Genomic DNA, 10,450 nt, shown 5'->3' on the forward strand with positions numbered 1-10,450 from the left:
AAATAATATATTTATACCCAAAAAATACACATATTTCGTATGCATTTATATACCTTTAAAAGCTCGAACATGTAAAATAATTTTACCACAGTGTAGAATACTTCAATACGATCACAACAAAACCAACCTCGATTGAACCACCGGGATTCGCCCAGGGCCATCCTTCCAACATGGAAGGGGAGGTGAGGGGTTCAAATCCCCACCTTCTCAGGGGGATGGGATGGGGACGCGTAAGTTTCAGGAGTGGGTTTCGACTCCCACGCCCTGCAAGAGGCAGGGCAAAAGTCTAAGAGTGAGTGTAGAGTAGGAATAGAGTAGGACTAACCAAAAAAAAAAAAAACCAACCTCGATCGGAGCTTCCACACGCATAGCACGTGTGATGCATGCGCTTAGCCCAGACCAAGCTACTGCTTGAGTCTAATTAGTTGACTAGTCAACCAGGTCGAATCATTAGGTCGAGTGGATGACGTCATTGATTATGTCAACCATGGCATCGAGCGACGTGTGTGTGGCCCTCACGCGCTCAACATTTCCAGCATGTGGCCGCACATGGGGCGCATCATTGACGACATTGTAGTTTATAGCTGAGCGTGAAGGTGCGTACTGTGTCTTCCGGAAGAGTGTGACCCGCTGTTCTGCTCGTCTTGATGAGATCTTTAACCTTGTATGATTAGAATTCGATTTTCGCCAAAAAAGTATTTCGCGAATCGACCAAAAAAGAGCAATCGTCTACATCCTCCAAACCCAATCTTCACATCGGCTCATCTTGATCATTCATATTGCAATTTCCGAACAATAAACATGTTGGAAATATGAAATTTAACCTTTCAATCTCCATATCAAAATATCAATCGAAAAAATTCAACGGAAAAAACAAAGCAAAGATCATAAACATAAGCTCTTATACCAATGTTAACCTCTTGATATACAATAAAAGTGATTACCTATGAATATACGTTGAATCATCAACATGCAATAAATGAATCTACAACTTCACAATGGTTCTAATACAATCACAATAAAAGTATTCTCATTCCATAGCGTTAATGCCAATTGACTTTTCAAAGTAGTAATGGATTAGGAAGCACTGACACTTTTCAAAAGCCTTCATGTCGAGTCAGAGTCCGACACTTAGGCAACATGTGTTAGAAAATCCAACACCTGGTCAACTCTCCCAATACTCTCCGACACTCGAGTCTAGAATTCCGACATACACGAAGTCAATTTTAAAAGTTTTCAATAAATAGTGGGTCAAAATGTAAATATGTAAAATAATAAAAAAAAATAAAAAAACAATAAAGGGAAAGGAAGAAAAATTTAGTATTTTCTTCTCTTCCGATTCTCACTTCCTGTGACATGTAATTTATCCCCCAAGTTTTTTTTTTCCTCTTCTCTTTTGACATATTTTGACTTGCGAGTTCAAAATGTGGATTATTTTTTTTCCCTTCAAGTTTTATAAAATATTATAATGTAATTGAATTTGTCAAATTGAAATAACGAATGATATTAACAAATGGTGAATTAATATTTTTATTATAAATTCATTCTAAGCTCTTTTTATTATTTATTTATTTATTTGTTAATTTGAATCAAATTAATTTGATTGAAATAGTTATGTATATATAAAAATATATATTTAATATACAATGTGTCCTAATGTGTTAGCGTATCGTGTTGTGTCATGTCGCATGTCTGTGTCGGTGTTGCTTAGATAATGGAAGTCTTTTGTATGTTATTCATTGTGAGAGAGAGAGAGAGAGAGAGAGAGAGAGAGAGAGAGAGAGAGAGAGAGAGAGAGAGAGAAGAATGTTCGTTCTCTTCAAAAGTTCTTTTCTATCTCATAATATGATGGTTATCTATAGAAGTTATTTGTAACTTCCCTTAAAAATAATCACTCATACTTCTTCAAGAGGTATCTCTCAAGACACACCTCATCATAGGCAATTGGTGCCTGTTGAACACACATCTCATTAGGGCTAACCGTGCCCCTTGGACACATCCCGTCATGGGTGAACCAACAAAATATGATAGGTACCCTTAAAGTGGATGTCCACCCCTTGAGGCTTTTCAGCTAGCCTCAGTGAGCGGGGAAAGTTTGCTAATTGTAAGGCTAGTGTCACAAGTTTGCCGAAAAATTGTTAAAGAGAGGTGACAAAGAATTGCATGTGCTTTCATGGTGTCATGAAATTCTAAGAAGTGCTCCTTTTAGCTCTTGCATTGGGAACCTTTCTGATAGGATATGCATTTCTTCATCTAGAGAGGGTAGCAGTAAATCTTGACGAGCCGGATAGTATATTGATCGGGAGTTCAATGCCCGTTTGGCTTCACGTCCTTAAAATCGTTACCTTTTGCTTTTTGCATCTCTGCGCTGGAGACCTTCAAACTCCAAAAATTCTTTCGGCAGCTTTTTATGTTGTTGATGTCAATGTTCTTTGATGTTCTGCTCTTTGAATTTAATCTTATTCCAGTCCGATACTAGCTGGGCAAATTGATTCCATTTGGAAAATACGAACAATTGCCTGATCGCCGACTTCACCGGCAAGATAGATTGCTAAGTTTGCGGGGGTAATTATGCCGTCTGATAACAAGATAGAAGGTTGAGAACCGTCTTTCTTCCTTCTTTTCATTAGATTGATTCCCATGTCGACCGAAATCTTGAATAAACCATACCTTTTGAATGTCTCTCCCCGGAGAGATTCTTTCGATTCAACCTGCTAGGAGGTTGGCAATTTCAGATCCTTTTTAGCTTATTGCCCTTCTCGGCCGATGGAATGTACGGTGGGCCAATAGAATCTAAGATCGCATTCGATGATTCAATGAACAATGTTCATTTGGCATATCGTAATCTGTATCATAAAATTAAGTACGCAGTGCGTACGTTCCTTGAAAACGATATTTCGAAGTCAACTATCTGCACTTATCTTGCTTCGCCGGCTAAAAATGCATCTTTAATTTTGATTTCATTGACTTGATCGCAATAATCGCCTCTTGACATATTTTTGCACAAGATATGGTCCTCTATATAACCCCAGGTTAATCTTCATTTATAATTGTAACATAAACACCGTTCAGTTTCAGATATCTATACGGAATGACAATGGAATATAATATGCTTTGTAAGCTCTTCCTTGTCATCTCGACCATAGTGTCCGCTTCGGCCAAAGGCTACCGAAAACCCTACATAATCTACATGGACGAATCGGCATTGCCCGCTTCGTTCTCACGTCACCATGACTGGTACACATCGCTTCTGTCGTCCCTATCGTCGTCCCCTGACGAAATTGATCCGACCCATCTCTACACATACAACCATGCCTTGAATGGATTTAGTGCAGTGCTTTCACAATCCCAATTGGAGAAGCTGGAACAGGTTCCTGGTCATGTTGCATCGTATCCGGACACATTCGGAAACGCTCACACAACATATACTCCTAAGTTCCTTGGCCTGAACAGACAGAAAGGGCTCTGGCCAAGAGCCAAATTCGGTGACGGCGTGATCGTTGGCATAGTAGACACTGGGATATGGCCCGAGAGCGAGAGCTTCAAGGACAAGGGCATGTCCCCCGTGCCGGAGAGATGGCGAGGCTCTTGCGAGTCCGGGGTGGACTTCAACTCGTCCAACTGCAACCGGAAGCTCATTGGAGCCCGATCGTTCAGCAAAGGAATGAAGCAGCATGGCTTGAACATATCGACGACTGATGACTATGATTCCCCGAGGGATTCCTTCGGGCATGGGACCCACACGTCGTCCACAGCGGCCGGGAGCCCCGTGAGGGACGCTAGCTACTTCGGCTATGCCAAGGGCACGGCAACAGGTATGGCACCCGCTGCTAGGCTCGCGATGTACAAGGTGATATTCCAGAACGACAACAACGACTTCGCTGCGACGGACACCCTAGCAGGCATGGACCAAGCCATAGCGGACGGTGTCGATATATTGTCTCTATCGCTTGATTTACCGAGACACCGTTCGACCAGAATGTGATCGCCGTGGGAGCTTTCGCAGCAATGGAGAGAGGAATCTTCGTTGCTTGTTCAGCAGGTAACGATGGCCCTCAAGGATACACGATGCTAAATGGAGCTCCGTGGCTAACGACTGTCGGCGCTGGAACCATATCAAGGGACTTTGCGGCCAAAATAGTCCTCGGCAACGGAACCCTAACTGTTAGAGGAAAATCCATCTTCCCAGAAGATCTGCTTATCTCAAGAGTTCCTCTATACTTTGGCCGCGGCAACAGAAGCAAGGAAATCTGCAACAGTTCCTCTTGACCCGAAGGATGTCGTTGGGAAGATAGTTTTCTGCGACGGAATCAATCCCTACGAAATTACCCGAGCCGGAGCTGCAGGTGCCATCTTCAGTACCGAATCTGGGGCTTTTCTCCAACCCGAAGACTTCAATATTCCGTTCGTGGCCGTCGTACCCGAAGATGGAGACAGAATCAAGGAGTACTTGCTGAAGTCGGAGAATCCGACGGTCAGCATCAAGTTCTTGATAACCATTTTCGGGACCAAACCAGCTCCTCAGGTAGCATCGTTTTCGTCTCGAGGACCGGACCGTCAGGCCCCGTGGATCTTAAAGCCAGATATATTAGCTCCTGGAGTCGATATCTTGGCGGCATGGGCACCGAACCGAGAAATAGTGCGGGTAGGTCAGAGCTCCTTGCTTAGCAACTACGCGCTCTTATCGGGAACTTCCATGTCGGCTCCTCATGTCGCTGGAGTCGCTGCGCTGCTTAAATCGGCCCATCCAGATTGGAGCCCCGCTGCTATCCGATCGGCAATGATGACCACGGCTTACATTCTCGATAACACCAATGAAACCATCATCGACATGACCACCCGAGCTTCAGGAACGCCTCTTGATTTCGGAGCAGGACATATAGATCCGGAAAAGGCTTCAGATCCGGGTCTTATCTACGACATCGAACCCGAGGATTACGTCAATTTCCTCTGCGGAATGAACTATTCCGCCAATCAGATAAAGATCATAAGCAGGAGATTGAACTTCTCTTGCGCATCCGCGACTCTCGACATCAACTACCCTTCATTCATAGTCATCCTCAACAACACCAACACCACGAGCGCGACTTTCAAAAGAATCCTAACCAACGTGGCCGATGGGCCTGCAAGTTACCAGGCCACAGTGACAACTCCGTCGAGCATGAAGGCCACAGCAGAACCCTCGGAGCTGTGGTTCACTAGCAAGTACGACAGAGCCGAGTTCAACTTGACGGTAGAGATCTCTTTGGAAGGGTCGATTCCGCGGAGCAATTACATAGGTAACTATGGTTACATCACTTGGAAGGAGATCAATGGAACTCGCGTTGTGAGAAGTCCCATCGTCTCAGCTTATGCTCCCTAGCGAAGACAAGTTTTTTCAGCACGTTCTGGTGTTCCTTATTCAGTTTATCGAACATACAGAAGCTCTCAATAAAACTCTGCGTTTGTCTTTCTGTTATTTATTTTTGTGATCCCACATTTTAGACCCATATTTTCTCTTAAAGTTGCGACTATTCGACATGAAGTTTTTCCACACTTCGTACCCTTTTGTGACAACCGCCCATTTGGTAACCGTCTTGATGGGAGACGGGATATAAAAAGGAACGTACGTTCATTTCTGACGGGTGATGACGAGGTCTAACACAAACTCTCATATTGGGAATACACCATCAGTACGTGAGGGAATTGGGTTAGTAGTGTGTCCCAAATTTTTTCTTTGACTTCAGGTTTTTCTAACGAACGTGAACAAGAACAATGGCCAGAGGTTTGTCTTTAATTGATTCTGGCTTCCACATCATGAATTTTATGTCTTACATTTGGTATCAGAGCGTGTTTAGTGCCTCTGCCTTGTTTTCTCGAATTTTTGGTGTATTTTCGGGCTTTTAGAACATGAACAGTAACTTGGAATTTTGAGGCCAAGAAAGAAAATCGCAAATTCTGAGCAAAATCCGATGATCCACCCCTCAAATTCGGACCCGTACGGTCACACTGCCATGAGGAATATTAGCCATGAGTTATTTCGGCATATAAGTGTTTGTCGGAGGCTAATCGGGCGGCGGAAGTCGCGGTGGTTGAGGAATTGTGTTTTGGGAAATTTTCGTCTGATTTGGGGTCAATTTTTTCGTCATTTTCGCCGAAACTTGAACCCATGTGGTCGTGCCAGCATGCTCTTTAAAACCCATCATTTATTTCGGTCTTAGATGGGTTGCCGGAGGAGAAACGGCCGGCGAAACCGCGGCGGAACGGCGAAAAACGGTGAAGAAATTCGTTCTGGACGCGAGGAAGAAGGCGCGTGGGGCCCACACGCGTGCTGTGGTTGCAGGCGCGTGGATCCCACACGCCACACGCTCTCACGTGCGCTCAACCGTTGTGCGTGTGGGATTCACGCACGCGGCAATTGCCAGGCGTGTGCAATGAACGCGCCTGCGCGCTGAACCGCGCGCGTGTGAGGCACACGCCCACGCGGATTTTGGCGCGTGCTCGGCACGCGCCTGTTGTCTTCCACCGGTGGCTGTTTTTACATTTTTGCCCCAAATTTTTCATGTTTTTACAATCTTGCCCTTGGCCAATTTATTTATTTACTATTCCGTCCTTGATGTATTTATTTATTATGTCATTTCGTGCATTTTTATGAGTATTTTATGCATGAAATTAAATGTCCAATGGTCCATATATTTAATTAATTAGAGAGTGGCCACAGCATCTTTAATTAATTAAAATTATATATTAAAAGCCTCCGGATCATATTTAGAAATGGACATTGATTGTAATTAATTATATTAATATGATGAATTTTATCCCACAAGAATTTTCATTATATTAATGTGATTAATTAGGATGAAATATCATTTATTTTTCTTAATTTACCCACATGGATTAAGAAAAGGCATATAATATGGTAGTTTCTTCATGAAGTAATTATGAATCTATTTAAATTAAAAACTTAGCCCACGGGTAGTTTTTATGTTATGTGATTCATATTGTGACATGTTTACATTGGTAAAACATGATTTATTTATATTTGCCTCAAATTTTGTGACATAGGCATGATTATTTGATATGCAGTTTCGCAACCTGTGAATTTCTCTGAATTTAAGTTTGATGTTCCCATACTAAATGGTGATAACTATAAAGTTTGGAAGGAGTCAGTTCTTCTTCAATTGGGGTGGATGGACATTGACTATGCTATAAGGAAAGACGAACCACCTGCTCCTACTGATTCGAGCACTTCAGCTGAGATAGCTCTTTATAACCAATGGGAGCGGTCCAACCGCATTTGTGCGATGTTTATAAGAGCTAAAATATCTTCTAGTATTCGTGGTTCGGTTGCTCAGCATAGCAATGCTTAGGCTTTATTGGAGGCCATAGATGCGCAGTTTGAGAGTTCTGAGAAGGCGCATGCCATGATCCTGATTATGAGGTTTTCATCATTGAAGCTCACTAGTGTTAGAGGTGTGCGTGAGCACATCATGCAAATGAGGGACATTGCAGCTCAGCTTAAGAAACTTGAGGTTGAGATATCTGTATATTTTCTTGTGTATTATATTCTGAACACTCTCCCACAACAGTATGCACCTTTCAAGATCTCTTATAATACACATAAGAATAAATGGTCAATTAATGAACTTATGACCATGTGTGTTCAAGAGGAAGAAAGATTGATTATGGAATTAGGAGAAAATGCTCATTTGGCAACACAAGGAAAGAATAAGGGCTATGGCAAGCATAAGGGAAAAGGTAAAATACCTCCCCAAGCTGACATTAAGAAAGAATCCAAATGTTTCTTCCATAAACAGAAGGGGCATATAAAGAAGGATTGTGTCAAATTTAAGGTCTGGCTCGAGAAGAAAGGTAATCTAATCTCTTGTGTTTGTTATGAATCTAATATGACTGATGTAAGTCACAACACTTGTTGGATTGATTCTGGATTTACAATCCATATTTCAAATTCCTTGCAGGGTTTTCAAAACCACAAGAAGCCAGTGGGAAGTGAACAAAGCATCTATTCATGAAACAAGATGTGCTCGCATGTGGAAGCTATTGGGACATGTAGACTAGTTCTCAATAGTGGTTTTGTTTTGAATTTGGAAAGGACCTTTTATGTTCCTAGTTTTTCTAGAAACTTAATTTCAGTTTCAAGACTTGTACCTTTGGGATACTCCTTTAACTTTTCAGATTCAAACTTATGTTCATCATTTAAATCTGAAATTGTCAGGAGTGGTACTTTGTTTGATGGTCTTTTTCGAATTAATTTACAAGACAATGCTTATTATGATGCGATGCATGTTCATGATAAAGCTGGTATGAAACGATGTGTTGTGAAAGAACATTCCTTTATGTTGTAGTACTGGAGATTGGGACATATCTCCATAGAAAGAATTAAGTGATTAGTAAATGATGGAGTACTTAGTACTTTAGATTTTATTGATTGTGATACTTGTGTGGACTGCATAAAGGGAAAGCAAACTAACAAATCAAAGAAATGTGCCAAGAGGAGTATAGAAATATTAGAAATCATACATATGGATATATGTAGTTCGGATATGGACTCTTGTGGTCAGAAATACTTCATCTCTTTCATAGATGATTACTCACATTATATGTATCTCTACTTGATTCATAATAAATATGAAGCATTAGATGCCTTTAAGGTATTTAAGGCGGAATTAGAGAAATAATGTGATAAGCAAATTAAGATCGTGAGATCAGATAGAGGTGGAGAATTCTATGGTAGATACACTGAAGATGGACAAGCACCTGGTCCATTTGCAAGATTTCTTCAAGAGCATGGGATAGTTGCCCAATATATTATGCCTGGTTCTCCGAACCAAAACGGCGTAGCAGAAAGAAGAAACCGGACCTTATTGGACATGGTGCGTAGTATGCTTAGCAGCTCCAAATTTCCTAAATCTCTGTGGACTGAAGCACTTAAGATGGCAGTGTACATATTAAACCGAGTTTCGACAAAGGCTGTCTCAAAGACACCTTTTGAGTTATTTAAGGGTTGGAATCCGAGTTTACATCATGTGCGCGTTTGGGGATGCCCGTCTGAAGTGAGAGTTTATAATCCACAAGAAATGAAGTTGGACCCAAGGACCATAAGTGTGTATTTCATTGGATATGCCGAAAGGTCTAAGGGATACGGGTTTTATTGTCCATCTCATACCACTAGGATTGTAGAATCAAGAAATGCTAAATTTCTTGAAAATGACTTGATCAGTGGGAGCGATCGACCGAGGGACCTTGTTCCTAAGGAAGGTCATTCAGACACTCAACCTTCCACCTCAAGTTTAAGGTTGGTTGTTGCTTATAATGCCCCTTCAGTTCAGCCACCTATTGAACAACCAATCGTTGAAGTTCCATAACCTGCTAATATTGATCTAGTAGATCCAATTGTTCAGCAATTGCCAGAAACTGTTGAACAACCAGTTGAGCAACACGCTCCTCAAGAGAATGTTGATGCAACATTGAGAAGATCTGCTAGAATAAAGAAATCGGCTATTCCTAGTGATTATATTGTGTATTTACAAGAGTTTGACTACAATATTGGAGCTGAGAATGATCCCGAAACGTTTTCACAAGCCATGGATAGTGATAAATCTAATTTGTGGTACAATGCCATGAAGGAAGAGATGAGTTCTATGACATCTAACGAAGTCTGGGATTTGGTACAGTTACCTGATGGTGCGAAGGCAATTGGTTGTAAATGGGTCTTCAAAACTAAGAAGGACTCATTGGGTAACATTGAAAGATATAAAGCTAGACTCGTTGCCAAAGGATTCACTCAAAAGGAAGGAATCGATTACATGGAGACTTTTTCTCCTGTATCTAAGAAAAATTCTCTTCGTATTGTTTTGGCATTGGTTGCTCATTTTGATATGGAATTACATCAGATGGATGTGAAAATGGCATTCCTCAATGGAAAACTGGAGGAGGAGGTTTACATGAAACAACCTGAAGGATTCCCCTTTAGTAAAGGTGAGCATTTGGTGTGCAAGCTTAAGAAATCTATATATGGCTTGAAACAAGCATCCCGCCAATGGTACTTAAGGTTCCATGAAGTTATCTCTTCATTCGGTTTTGTAGAGAATGTCATGGATCAATGTATATACCAGAAGGTCAGTGGGAGTAAAATTTGTTTCATTGTGCTGTATGTGGATGATATATTACTTGCAACCAATGATAAGGGGTTGCTACATGAGGTGAAATAATTTCTCTCTAAGAGTTTTGACATGAAGGATATGGGTGAGGCATCTTATATCATTGGCATTAAGATCCATAGAGATAGACCTCGAGGTATTTTAGGACTATCTCAAGAAACCTATATCAATAAGGTCCTAGAGAGATTTCGAATGGAAGATTGTTCACCAAGTATAGCACCCATTGTGAAGGGTGACAGGTTCAATTTGAACCAATGCCCGAAGAACGATCTAGAAAGGGAACAAATGTA

The 10,450-nt window shown here is 41.4% G+C and overlaps 1 pseudogene; it reads left to right on the plus strand.

Moving 5' to 3' along the window:
* The first annotated feature begins 3,091 nt into the window (after positions 1 to 3,091).
* On the plus strand, positions 3,092 to 5,437 carry LOC104455355 (annotated as a pseudogene).
* The last annotated feature ends 5,013 nt before the right edge of the window (positions 5,438 to 10,450 follow it).

The sequence above is a fragment of the Eucalyptus grandis genome, chromosome 6 (assembly GCF_016545825.1).
Source record: "Eucalyptus grandis isolate ANBG69807.140 chromosome 6, ASM1654582v1, whole genome shotgun sequence".
NCBI classification, from domain to species: Eukaryota; Viridiplantae; Streptophyta; class Magnoliopsida; order Myrtales; family Myrtaceae; genus Eucalyptus; species Eucalyptus grandis.